The sequence below is a fragment of the Corvus brachyrhynchos genome, unplaced genomic scaffold, assembly GCF_000691975.1.
Source record: "Corvus brachyrhynchos isolate BGI_N302 unplaced genomic scaffold, ASM69197v1 scaffold56, whole genome shotgun sequence".
Classification (NCBI taxonomy): domain Eukaryota; kingdom Metazoa; phylum Chordata; class Aves; order Passeriformes; family Corvidae; genus Corvus; species Corvus brachyrhynchos.
The window spans coordinates 669,007-682,340 of record NW_008238664.1 but is presented as its reverse complement, the minus strand read 5'-3'; the positions used below and the strand labels follow the sequence as shown (position 1 = coordinate 682,340).

At 38.9% G+C, this 13,334-nt stretch overlaps 1 protein-coding gene across 1 annotated transcript in view; it reads left to right on the top strand.

Annotated features, from left to right (window-relative positions):
- The first annotated feature begins 1,678 nt into the window (after window positions 1–1,678).
- NT5DC3 (5'-nucleotidase domain containing 3) overlaps window positions 1,679–13,334 on the top strand; it is a 32,662-nt gene continuing 21,006 nt past the window's right edge. The window contains exons 1-2 of the mRNA XM_008636370.2: window positions 1,679–1,684; window positions 3,417–3,420. The gene's annotated coding sequence lies outside the window, so the exon portion shown is untranslated. The remainder of the gene's footprint in view (window positions 1,685–3,416; window positions 3,421–13,334) is intronic.

Below are 13,334 nucleotides of genomic sequence, written 5' to 3'. Positions count from 1 at the left end.
GTTGTACATTTTTGTCCTAATAATTAATGTTTATGGAACTGGAAATGAGCCTTTTTATTGCAGTAAAGAATGGTTATCTTTGGGTTCTTCTTAATGAAGTGTTGTGCTTTAACCCCAGCTGGCAACAAAGTCCTGTGCAGCTGCTTCCTCACTCCTCCCCATGGGCTGGGGGAGAGAATCAGGAGTGTAAAAGTGAAAAAACTCGTGGGCTGAGATAAAGACAGTTTAAGAGGTAAGGAAAAGCCTTGCATGCAAGCAAAGCAAAACAAGGAATTAATTCACCATTTCCCATGGGTAGGCATGTGTTCAGCCATCCCCAGGATGACAGGGCCCCAGCACACGTAACAGTGACTGGGGAAGACAAACACCATCACTCCCAACATCCTCCCCTTCCTCCTTCTTCCCCCAGCTCTGTACACTGAGCATGGCACCACATGGCATGGAATGTCCTTGGGTCAGTTGGGGTCAGCTGTCCTGGCTGTGTCCCCTCCCAACTTCTCGTGCACCTCCAACCTCCTTGATGGTGCAGTGGTGCAAGAGGCAGAGAAGGCCTTGACTCTGTGCAAGCACTGCTCAGAAATTATGAAAACATCCCTGAGTTACCAACACTGTTTCCATCACGAATCCATACCAGAGCCCTGTGCCAGCTACTGTGAAGAAAATTAACTCTATCCCAGCCAATACCAGCACAAGAAGGCAAAATTCAATTGCGACCTCTCTAAAAAGATTCATGAAGCTTTTCTCTATGATTTGCAGTTTTAATAGCTGTTCCTCACATATCACAAATTATATGAGAAAATAAAAGGACGGTTACTCTTCCAAAACGTATGTGAGAATGACTGTGAAAAATAAATGTGAGAAGTCAGTGTTAGGGTTGTAAGTAAAAAAAACCCCGTCAGGTTTTTGTGGAGACTTGAACTTGGAGAATTGTTAGGGTTGTAAGTAAAAAAAGAAACATCTGTCAGGTTTTTGTGGAGACTCGAACATGGAGAATTATTTTCCAAGGAGTAGTCTTACTTATTTGAAAATACAATTTCATTATTCAGGAGTCTAAGCAGAGAAAGTTTATCTTTTTCTAAGACTCATCTACAAGCAGTTCAGGATTTGATTTCCTAATTGTGCCTCTATGATTCCCAGAGTGAGATATGTTGCTTTATGACTGTTGATAGGCATTTGAGGGACACAGAGATAAGCAGAGTAGTTATCTCCTTCTTGTAGAATTCTTGCATTAGGAGATTTTTCTGGCATTTCTGGTTTAGCCATCATTTTGCTGGAGGCAGGAAAATGTAACGCCTCGTGACAATCATTTTGAACTTTGGTAACTGGAATAGTAAGAATGCAAACCAGTTCTGTTATTGACTGTGCTAAACCAACAGAGATTTTAGATTAAGTTTTGTGGAATTCAAATTTTATTGGTTACTTTGCCTCTATGATTATACAGTGTAGAACATTGCTTTTGAAGGAAATACAAAACCTGATCAATCTGTGTTTGTCTGTTGAATTTAAAGGCCAGACTAGTAAGAACTGCAATGAGTTTAGCAGCATTGATTGCTTGATGTAGATTATACCGTTTGCTTTCATGAATGCCCATTTGGATTACCCAGGACAAAACTGATAGGCAAGAATGAGGCAGCTGAGTACTTATGCTCTCAGAAAGAAAGTTTATTGTCTTTACAAGGAGGCTGTAAATTGAAGAAAATTTCAGCTTAATTTCTACTTAAAAAACTTGAGGGAGTTTTTAAGCTCTTAGTTGCTGCCATTAGTGCTGCCATTCAAAAGAAGTCTGAGTATCACCTTTCAGGATTTAATACCAGAGGGAATTAATTTCTACTTAAAAAACTTGAGGGAGTTTTTAGCTCTTAGTTGCTGCCATTACTGCTGCCATTCAAAAGAAGTCTGAGTATCGCCTTTCAGGATTTAATACCAGAGGGAAAATGTAACTGTCAAGTGGTGAGAGTTCTTCAGCAACTTAGCTGCATTACAGAGTTCTATAAAGAAGCTAGATATATTATGATAATTGCATGCATAACCATTGAAATAGTCTATTTTAGCACTGTGTTGTTCTGTTAAGTAAAAATTCAGGGGCATGTGGTGATAAGAGAAATAGAATACAGGCAGTGCCTCCTTGCATGCAAATAGCAGAGCGAGCCCCTCTCCAGTGCATTGAATGCAACCTTATCAGGTCATCCATGTGTCAGTGTGTAAGTCAGCTCTCTGAAGCAGGCCACGTGATTCCAACTCAGAGTTGGAACTAGCAAGAAGTATAACCTTGACAGAAATAGCTGTGGAGATAAACTGAGAGGAGTTCATAAGACCCAACTGTGGGTATTGGACTTAACCAGCTAAATTAGCCAGCTAATCTTCCTGGGCTCCATCTGTAACAGAGAGCCAGCCCTCCTTTCACTGTCCTGCTTTGGCTCTGTCAGACTCTTTCCTGAGCTGATTTAATTCTCTAGCCCTGCAAAATACTTGGTAGTTAAATCAGCTTATATCAGGTCCAGGCTGAACCAGACAGGAGCACGGTAAAGAGCAGGAGTTTATGGCTAAGAGAAGGTGATATCCTGGTTTTCATGGTGGTGAGCTGAACCTGGGATGTCGATTACATAGGACAAAGATACTGTACATAGGTGCAAACATAAGGAAGCCATAAAACTAAACAATGAGTTTGCAATGTCATAGTATCTCCTCTCTTAGTACACGGTTAAATTGAAATCTGCAATTAATGGAGGTTACATTTTCATTCATGGATAGTTAAAATGCTTCGTGTCACTGCTAATTAGCTATTTATGGCCCTACTGTATTTGGAAAAGTCATGTAAGTGATTTTATGTGAGAATAATTAATGCAGTCTGAAGTTTGTACCACCAAATTGAGTCCTGTCTTTCTTCCATGACAATGTGTTGGAAATATGAAGAGCTACTTATCTGCATTCCCTATAATTCAAACTTCAGTGGTATCTTTTAAAACAATACATTGAGAGTTTATATTCCCTTCCGCTGCAGTGTCTGCACCAGGGACTAAATACTGTGTGTACAGCACAAACTGAAGACATAGCCACTTATATAAGATGTTCTGCAACATCTGGGACTGAGTGTGAATATGAAACACAAAAAAATCCTGCCATTAGCTAGCTTTTCAAACTGATTATCCAAATATTATAAAATTTTAACAGTAACAAGCAGGATTAAAATACTATTGTTTGGAGTCTGGAGGAAAGTGTTTGCTCTTCAGGTATTATTTATTTGGGTTTTAGTTGTCTTTATCCCATTCCTCTGGAGACTGATGATTGCACTGCAGCTGGAACTGTTGAAAAGTCTGTAATCTGTGGTGTGTCCTTGCCCATCAAATATTTTTGAAATTTGCAAGGTGTTCCTTGAAGTTTGGTGCTGTATATCTTTACAATAGAGGAACTCACAGAAGAGAATGGATTTTAAGGAGCCTACCTCCACAGGCAAAATTAGTTAAGGTGAAGATTTGTATCTAGAATAATCTTTGTACAGATAAAACAACCATGTTTTGGTCATTATAAAGCTCTCCTTGAGTCTTCAAGTAGTGAAACCTCTGTAAGTTTCAGTATCGTTAGAAATCCACAGCTGCAGCAACCTATTTCTGTGGCTAATACCATTTTTGCCTGCTGGCACTCGTTTTGCTCAAGAACGCAAAAGAGGCATGAAAGTATAAAAGGTTTCGAAGACAAGACATTAAGCTTTAAATAGCGTGTTTTCTTTTTTGCCCTTCTCTGCCTGGGCAGCACGGGGAGGAGGGAAGAACCAGAGAGGTGGAGCTGCAAGGCTGGGGCTGGATTTGCTGGGCGAGAGCTCGCCCTGGTGGCCTGCCGAGAGATGAGCCCTGCCAGGTCCTTACGTGCACACACGGCTGCGTTGTATTTGTTGCTCCTCCTCCTTTTAAGAAATACTTCATCATCGTATTCTCCTTTCAGCACTACCTTTATATGTTTATCCCCTCATAGAGAAATTAAGACTGGAAAGAGTAATTTCTCAAATATTTCAGCTATTCTTTGCACATCCGTATTTATGTGTGCATGTATTCTAAATAAGTACTTCTCTTTTTAATAGGGAAAATATATTTTTTGTGGTTACACAAATTGCCATCTTCTTGAAAATATGTCACGACTTCTCTCTTCTTGTGTCCCAGAAAGGCACTTTGCATTACTGCCAGAGAAAGTTGATAGACAGCCCTTCAGCAGCACTCATGTCAGGAGAAAGAGTATTCCTCCATTCAGAGACATAAGTAAACTGCAGTAGCCTAGGAACTCTAGACCTGTTAACTGTACAGAAAGGAGTTCCAGGATCTCTGTGAATAGCTGGAGGTATACTTTAGTTATCTCTGGGTTTTGTTTTTCATATATTAGGACAAATGTAATGTACCTGGGAAATAAATACTAAAATAATGTGGGTTAGAAAAAAAATCTAATTAATTTTGTAAAATCCATGTTTATATCAATGTAAAACCTGCATATTGGTTGTATGTCTAAATTTACTTAAATAGAAGGGAGAACCTTATTTTGGGACCCTGAAATGAATTTAGAGGATAACACCACAGGTTTTTTTCCTTATTAGACTTATTAGGAAGTCACCTCAACCAAGCCAGCTATACCTAGAGCACAGCCTAGAAGCAAACTAAGGCACAATCCTGAGCTTAAATGCAGCTTGGGAGCCAAAGGGTGGGAGGTGTGTGGGTGGAAGCACAGACAAGGCCTCCCACAGCTGTTCTCACAGGACCCTGTTCCAGGTTACACAGCTGTGCTACATCAGAGAGTGGCTTGAACACTGGCAGCTGAAGTCTCAGAGGAGGGAGGGGGGATGTTGATGATAACAATAACAAAGGTTTTGTATGGAAGAAAAGCTGCTGGCTCCTCAAGGTAGTTACAGCTTTTTTGTGGGCCTGGGATTTTGGTTCTGAAGTATTTCCTTTTTAAGTTAGAGGATAGTGAGATACCCTGGCTGAGGTGTTCCAGCTATGCAGACAAGTATGAAATCTCTCTCTTCTTACAGCTATTATGGTGTGAATTCAGGAAATTCCAGTGACCACTTGTACTTTCATCATTGTAAAAGCATTAGGTAGCATGAGCAGCTTGGTAAGTAAGCTACTGGATAATATATGGGAAAAAAATGAAATATTTGTTGATCAGGACAAAGCTATTTTTTCTCTAGGGTGTGTTACTCTTCTCCACTGGAGAAGAAAAGCTCAGTATCAGAAAAGCTTGGTTTCCTGGTTCAGGAGTACACAAATTGCAAAACTTCTTTTCAGATCTTCTCTCTGTCATCAGACCGTCCTTTCTGTTCCTGGACCAAATTATTTAATTATTGCATATGAAGTGGAACAGCTTTAACAGGGGTGAGACTATCTCTTGTTTAAATACTCAGGATTGCCTGTCCAACTACTTTTCTCATGTGCTTTTAGCCTGGCATTCTCAGTCGTTGTCAGGGATGACTCATTTGACTCTCTGTTCTATCTCTCAGTGTACAAGTGTTTCATCCCTAGCTACCTTGCTACCCTCATGCATTAGGTGTTCTCTCATCAATGTTGTGTATTCTGAATTATAATATGCATTTGGAGGGCTGAATATAAAGAAGTAGTTTTGAGGATTTTTTGAGGATTCATTCTGTTTGTATTCAACAGGTAACAGGTTATGAAAATGCCTGTAAGAGTGATTATGTAACAAAAGCAGACAGTGATAAAGTTTATGATAGAGAAATAGACTTTGGATCTGACAAGATGCTGTGTAAGATGAAATGCTGTCATGCCTGGCTCATTAAAGCTACAGGGAAATAAGGGGGAGTGAATCTTCTGCATTCTCTCGAAAGACAGAAACAAGCAAAAGAGGCTGAAATCTGTTTTAATAGTTTTGTAACAAATGATTCAGAAGTTCTTCAGCTACAAGACCTAGACACTTTTAAGGAAATAAATGCATATTGCCATGAATTTTTATTAATAGCTGTGCTAAATATACCATTCCTCTGAAGAAGCAGCGGAATTCAGTGGATGGTGTGGTGAAATTATTGATCTTAGGAAACTAATGAAATCTTTCAGAGGATTTGCAGTAGATTTTTAAGAACAAATGTGTCTATGGTTTTAGATTCTCTGAGTAAGTTGTATTTTAAGAATGATGTGTTACTAGGTTGTAATAGATTTAGCTGTATTTCTTGAAATATGATTTCAAAGACCTCTATTATCTGAATTTAGATCTATCACTAGGTATCCAGATTTTTAAAAGGTATAAGTGCTCAGTAGGACATGAGAGTCAAATCTTAACCAAGACTTCAAACTCAGTCTGTATCCAACAATTCCTTATTATTGTTGTTATTAAGTGATAGCTGCTTAGCATTTACCAGTTCTAGAAACATCACCTGTAGTAATTAACTCTTGGTTCAGTCCCAAGAAAACAGAAGCAAGACTTCTGTTGATTTCAGACGTGCATGATTAAGTCTTACTTGATAATACAGGCACTTAACCATGTATGTTACACTGCAATGAGAGATCTGTCATAGTTTAACGTGCTATTCTCTGTTATCATAAAAACTCTATTGATAATGAGTTTTTCTGAATTCTCGAGTGCATGAGAAGTTTTGTATAAATCTTCCAATTTTTATAAGGTTGATCTAGAGAAGACAGGAAGATACCTTCGGTTATTTGCCAAAAAGGGATTTCCATAAGAACTTCTTGAATTGTATACACTAGAAACTAAGGGTAGATTAGAAAGTAAGGTTCTTCATGTGGGGCGAATTATCATTGATTTAAAGAGTGATAATGTTTCCTGAGAGGCTCATTAAAAAATGTCTGTAGTGTTTAATTCATGCAGGATAGACACCATGAACTTGCCAGATGGCAGTGCCACACTGGCTATAATTTTACATTTCTTCTGTGTACAATTCTTATCAGTAAGGAGTTTCCAGAATAAACAGGCTGATTGGCTTTATGGTGCTCAGTTCTTTAGGATATTGAGACTTCTTGAATAGGAATCCGCTGCTTAAAATATCGAAAATGGAGGACAAAAGCAAATATGTATTTAATTTCGTATTAGAAAATGTAGAGAACATGGAAACCACTATAAATTAACTGTCTATTTACTCTATGTGAAGTGAAATAGTCTGAGCCTTTCTTCTGATAAAACTAATTACAGGGTTCAGAAATTACTCAAGACTGCAGACTGAAGCTGTACCAATTTTATCAGAGAGATCACTGTAATTGCAGCAGTGAAGTGACTGCAAATTCGTGTTGCTTAGTAACATTATGGACAAAGTTATGGGGGACGGAATCATTCTTTTATTGACTTTTCTGTTGGAATGTCATTCACAACTTGCACATCACTATTTTAGCATTGTGTCCTGGCAAGACACAATGTGAGTCCTCTGTTCTTGGAGCTTGTGCCTATGAAGACTTACCTTAGGGAATGACTTTGTGCAATAAGGAGCTAAAACTTCAAGGAGACTCCTAAGTCAAGTGTATCCATAAATCTTTGCAGGTTCCAGACATAGTGTAGTTAAGCTAAACTTAGTTACAACCACAGTGCAATGCAATGCGATGGACTTTTAGTAATTTTCTAGTAATTCACTTCTTGCCATATTCGCGTTTTTTAAATTATTTTTTTAGTCTTCAGATTTTTTTGGGTGAAGGATATTCCCCTTTTTGCTTCTATGCAAGCTATGTTTTGCATAGCAAGATTAATCCTTTTTTTGGAGGTCAAGTACAGCTGGCAGAGTTTTCAAGTCATGTCAGAAAAGTCAGGGCTATATATAAAGTGTTGAGTAATAAGCGACATATTATATGATCACTTCACCTACATTTGTCTGTAAAGAAAATAATGGTTTTTTATACATTTCAAACCTTATTTGAGTTTCATTAGCCTCTTTAAAGATTATCAGCTGTTTCCCCAAACTCTTCAAATTTATTGCCTCTTAATGCGTTGTCTCGGCTTTGGCTGGGTGAGTGACAACAACCCAATTCCCCAGGCATGGGGGGAATCCAGCCAGCCTGATGTATTACAGCCTCTTGTTTTCCCCTGCTCATAAACTCATTGAAAGTAAGATCATAAGATGAGTTCTTACTGAGCTCTGGCTGGGTATATTGGGGGGGAACCCCCAGTTCTGCTTAGTCTCATGATGTGACACGCTTGTGTGTTACGCTGATAATTGGGTCAGTCCTGTAAAGAGCGAAAGCCTAGTGGTGGAGAGCCAAGACAGAAAATGCTATGACATCTCTTTCTGCAGCCCTGATGTGAGGCAGGCCTTGTGGGATGTATTTCCTAGCCCCTGCACTTGGAACTCCTTGGTGGTGACTTTTTGAGCGTGAAAGGGCAGCATCATCTGGAGTAATTTAGAAAACACTCTGGCTCATGCCACCTTGTCTGTGCAATCCAAAAATATTCTTTGCTATTTGCGCTATTCTAACTCAGATTGGTGTAGTACTGAGATGCCTGAGCTATGAGACCAGAAGCAGTTTGGTGTGACAGCACCTGGTTCTGTATAGGCTAATTTATTCTGTCCAGAGGCAGATATTTTGAGTGACTTAGGAGCAGAATAGATTGCCCATGGGAACTCTGGGCTCTTGCAGCTGGATGAGTTGGAAGCATTCTATTCACTAGAGACCATTTTGCTAGATATGTGTGGGCCCTGCTTCTTGGGGATTGTCATTTGGCCAGAGTTTGTTCTGTAGCATCACGTGTGACAAAGCCAGAAAGATGTTCCTCTAGAAACTCATGCTGGAGGAGGAAAAATGCCTCCTTAAGCTGTGACCTGGTCTAAGTGCTGAATTGTGTAAGTTTTTTTTTTCCATTCTGTCATGTTGGGGATGAATTACCAGACACATACTGAGCCTGGGGATAGAAAACCCTCTGTTCTGGTGTAAGGCACAATGAAATCGTGTCCTGACTCTTAGGAGCGTGATACCTACATTTTGGGACTGCCTTGGCCAAATCAAGGGTATATCCACATTTCTTTGGCCTGGTGTTTGATGTGTTTACAACACAAAATTTGAATTAGATGTAGTTAACAGTGCCTGGTGGACTTGGTTTAGTTCAGGATATTTTTTGTGAGGGTTGGACAAGCTTGTCCAAGAGCTAATGGGAGTGGCTGACGACGGTGACAGGTGTTTAGGATGTGATCCACCTTCCAGACAGTGTGACGGTCTCTGTAGTGGGTTTCTTTTCATTTCCTGTCCACTGTGGATTTAAATAAAGGCACACTTGGCTGTGCCTGCTTTGCCAGCATTTTTGTTTTGAGATTTGGTACAAAATAATTCAAGGTTGCTTATTTTTCACCTTGCAGACTCAGACTCTCCTTTGGACCAGATGCTAGCTAAGTGCTCACCTGTCACTCAGCAGGTAGCCTGTGCTATACTGGATGGTATTAACAGAGAGTAAGGATGGGCTTCTGACTCCTCTGCTAAGTTTGCTCTTAAGTGGATCTATAGTTTAAAATGTATCTCATGTGAAAAGGAAGTGATTTGTTTTTTTTTTTTGGGGGGGGGGCAGGTTGTGGGGGGGGTGTGGTTTTTTTTTTTTAAGTCTATACAAACTGTGTGCTATTTCAAATTGTATTAAAACATCCTGAGAGTTTGGGCAAGTTTTAGGATATCTGATGTGGTGGATGGAATAAAGTCTCGGAATTCACATTCTAAGGTGCCTAGTTAGTAAAACTGTGTCACTTCAGTTACCAGGAAATCTCATAACTTGTTTGGATTATACATTTTCGTCTAGGAGGAGGGACAGCTGACAAATGCTTACCAGGCAAAACTAAATAGTCAGAGTCTTCTCTACCCAGCTGCATTATGGAAGTGTAACACTCAAAGTATTCAGATCTGCTTTATATTGAAGTTTGTGAGGAACAGTGCAGACACTAATGTTTCTGATTTCAGTTGCTTTATTCTCCTGCTCTCATTTCAACCATGTATTAATATGCTTAGATAGTGTGTGCTTATATTCTTGCTTTTCCACAATGGATGTAGCAAATTAATTTCAAATGGTGCCTTATTATTATTGAAATAGAAGCAAAGGAAGCACATAAATAGCTCAGGAAAAAAGTTTTTTCCCAAAGAGTTAGATGCTTTTACCAAACAGTTGCACGTAAACACAACTCTGCTTATTTTTACATATCAATACCAAAATAAAAAGCATATCAGGATAAAAAACAGGCAAAAATTTTCCATGTGTAAACATTTGTTGGGGAGAGGTAGTCTGACAAAAGGGACTATAAAAGGGTATGTTTTCCAAGAAGACTTGGGTCAATAGCATCTGATGGTTCTGTAAAAAAGCAAAATAATTTTTGCAAACATATTTAAGAAAACTTACATAAGCAGGAAATATAATAAAGATGAGGGAAATAACATTCCTCAGAATCCTTTAAGGTGGTAAGAAAGACTGTTCTTTCTTTATTCTTTTACAGGAGGTTGTTTCTGTGCTGCCTTTGCCCATTCTCTGTCAGTCCAAGGTCATTCACCTCTGTGATGAAAACCTGTCTGACAGAATCCGTCAAACGCTTTTATTGCTAATGAAGCTGTTCTGTTTGGAACACTGCACCACAGAAGCTGCAGTGAGACATTGTCAGCTTTCCTAGCGATGCATTTTAATTTCATTTAATGGTGCTTTAATGAATTGCAGTATCTGGTAGCCCAGTCAGAGGCTTTACTTGAAGGCTGTACAAGCTGATTAGAAATACATCCCTCAGTGACTTAAGTGCAGGGAGTGTCTTTATTAGCCAAGTGGTTTCCGAGGTGTTGAGCACTCTCAGTGATCTCATATGTGAGAAGGAGCTGGCAGGGCTGAGCAGGCTGCAGGGAGATTTGTGTATTTTCCCTGTGTCAACAACACTTTCAAACCCAAAAAATTAGATGTGGTGTCTGACTTGTCAGCCGTAATATACACGAAACACTTGAGAGGTTCTCAGAGGTGTTTGATGTACGCACATACGGAGGTCACATGGCATCTGCGTCCTGAACCTTCAGCAGCGCTAAAAGAGCTGCTGTTTGTGAATGAGGATACTGTGTAGCCTCTCTCTGAATTACTCCTGGTCACAAAATTCAGTCAAAAGTGCAACAGTTCATAAGTTCATATTCTCTTCAGCTTGCAAGAAATCGTGTATGTTATCCCCACCCAGGTCCTAGTTAATTCCACATATCATGAATAGTAGTGGGATACCACATATAAATCAGCCTACATGGTACGTACATAACTAAACTCATGCCATTTTGGTTTTAGCCCATGCTCTCTCTTGTTCAGTCCATGAAGTAAGACAGCCCTCTGAGATTCTTCTTTGGAGGGTAATTCTTCTGTGAAACTCTTTATGCTGGGTATGGGGTTTTCTTTTTTTCTTTTTATTTTTTTAATTGTCAGACATACCTAAACACCTTTCAGTTTGCACCAAGTAAGTATCATAGGTGTGGTCAACACTGACAATAAAATGAGGGAAAGTCTGGGTTCTTTAGTGCATTGTGTCATCACAGTCATCTTCAGGATCACTTGGACTGATCTGATTAAGAAGTATTTAAAGTAACATTAGCCTGCAGGATCATATTTCATGTTAAGTGCCATTTTAGAAAAAATTTTTGAAGTTGACAGCCTCTATTTCTGCATGTTCTCTTTTGCTAAATAAAAGCTGATTTAAGTATTGGAAGAAGGAATGTGGACCTCAAATAAAGACAAATTAATTTCCACCTGTGCTCCTTCATACCAGTCTACACTATCACATATTTTCCAGCATTTAAACCATTACTTGGAGACCGGCAGGCACAGGAAAGAACAGAGTTGTCTGAAGCTGAGTTGTTTAACAACTTATTTTTAAACACCATTACCTCCTGTTTTAGTTCTGTCTCTAGTCTGTCTCACTGCTAACACTTAGGGATTAGTTTGATTTGTGAGAATACCTTGCTCGCCAAACACCCCATGGAAGTTGCCTTAGCTAATGGAATTACATAAAGAAAACAACTTTTCTTTTTTTCTTTTTATTTGTATTGCATACATCAAGCATTAAAAAAACATGTTGTCTGATATGCAGGGAGAATGATCTTTGAAAGCACTGGGACTAAAGACTTGAGGACACATCTCTTTTTATAGGTTAGTCCTGGTTATCTGGGGACCTAAACTGTCTGCAGCAAAGATGGGATTTCTGCCAACAATAACAGTTTGCACATCCAAGGCTCTGTCTTGCACATGCTTGCAGAAGAAGTAGAAGTATTAACATTCTAGTCTAATAGTATAAAAAAGAAATTAATGTGAAAATTTAAAGCCTTCAGGTTTCGAGGGATGAGTGATAGTGCTACAGAGCACTGTACTGTCTTTTTCCAGATTTCTATTAAACTTTTCTAACCTTAATGCTGGTGTCCCGGTAAGGGAACATGAATCCCTTTTTCTACAGTATTCTCTTACTGCTTATGGCAGAACAAACAACAACTGTGTCAACACACTGACTGCTGGAAATGTCTTCTTCATTACTGCTCCTTCTTATATTATTCAGAGCAGTTCTTATAATTCTTCCTTAAGAATGCCTCACCTACCAAAGTGGTTATTGTTCACAGTATTTATAGTCTCGGGACTTGGAGACCAGGCTAGACTGTGTTCAGGAGAAGAACAATGAGATTTTTCTTTTAATTTCAACTGAATTGCATCTGGGATTAATTATCTCATAGGCTGGAGTAAAAAAGCTGTCCAGTTATTATATATTTTTGTTTTGTAGAAGGTGATGAAGAGTTGGGGTGACAAGAAAACCTACAATACTCTGGAACTATGCTGTAAATTCAGAATGACATAGTAAATTCAGAATTTACTATGCCATAAATACAGACTTTTACCAAGCCTTGTAATTTCATAGATGACTTAATTTTTTTTTCAGTTGTACATGGAAAATCTGATGCTCAAAGTTAAATGGCAGTTTTCATTTTCTCTGCTGCAGGGTTCTGTAAAAATATTCTCAGACTAGAAACATCAAAGAAAGCAAGTACCAGATTAATAATTCTCTAGGATTTTGTTTTTCCTCTCACCTTCTCTGTTTTCTAAATATTGACCATCTTGCTCTCTCCTTGTTCCCAGAATTTATTATGATAGATATGTAGTGGTGCATACCCAAATCACATACTGAAATGACAATGTAACAACATAAAGGATAATGTAGGAACTCTGATGAAAGCTGTGTCTGGTCTCCACCAGTAACCAAATCTGGGAAGTCTGTAGCATATCAGACTTTTGGCAATCTCAGTTGTACTGTCAGTTAAGAACTCAGCCTTGGTTGGAAGGACAGAGCACATAGCTATCCACTGACAGACACTTTGAGATCCAAAATTGATTATTTTTCTTTCAGTTTGTTGTGGTTTTGCCTGTAAAAA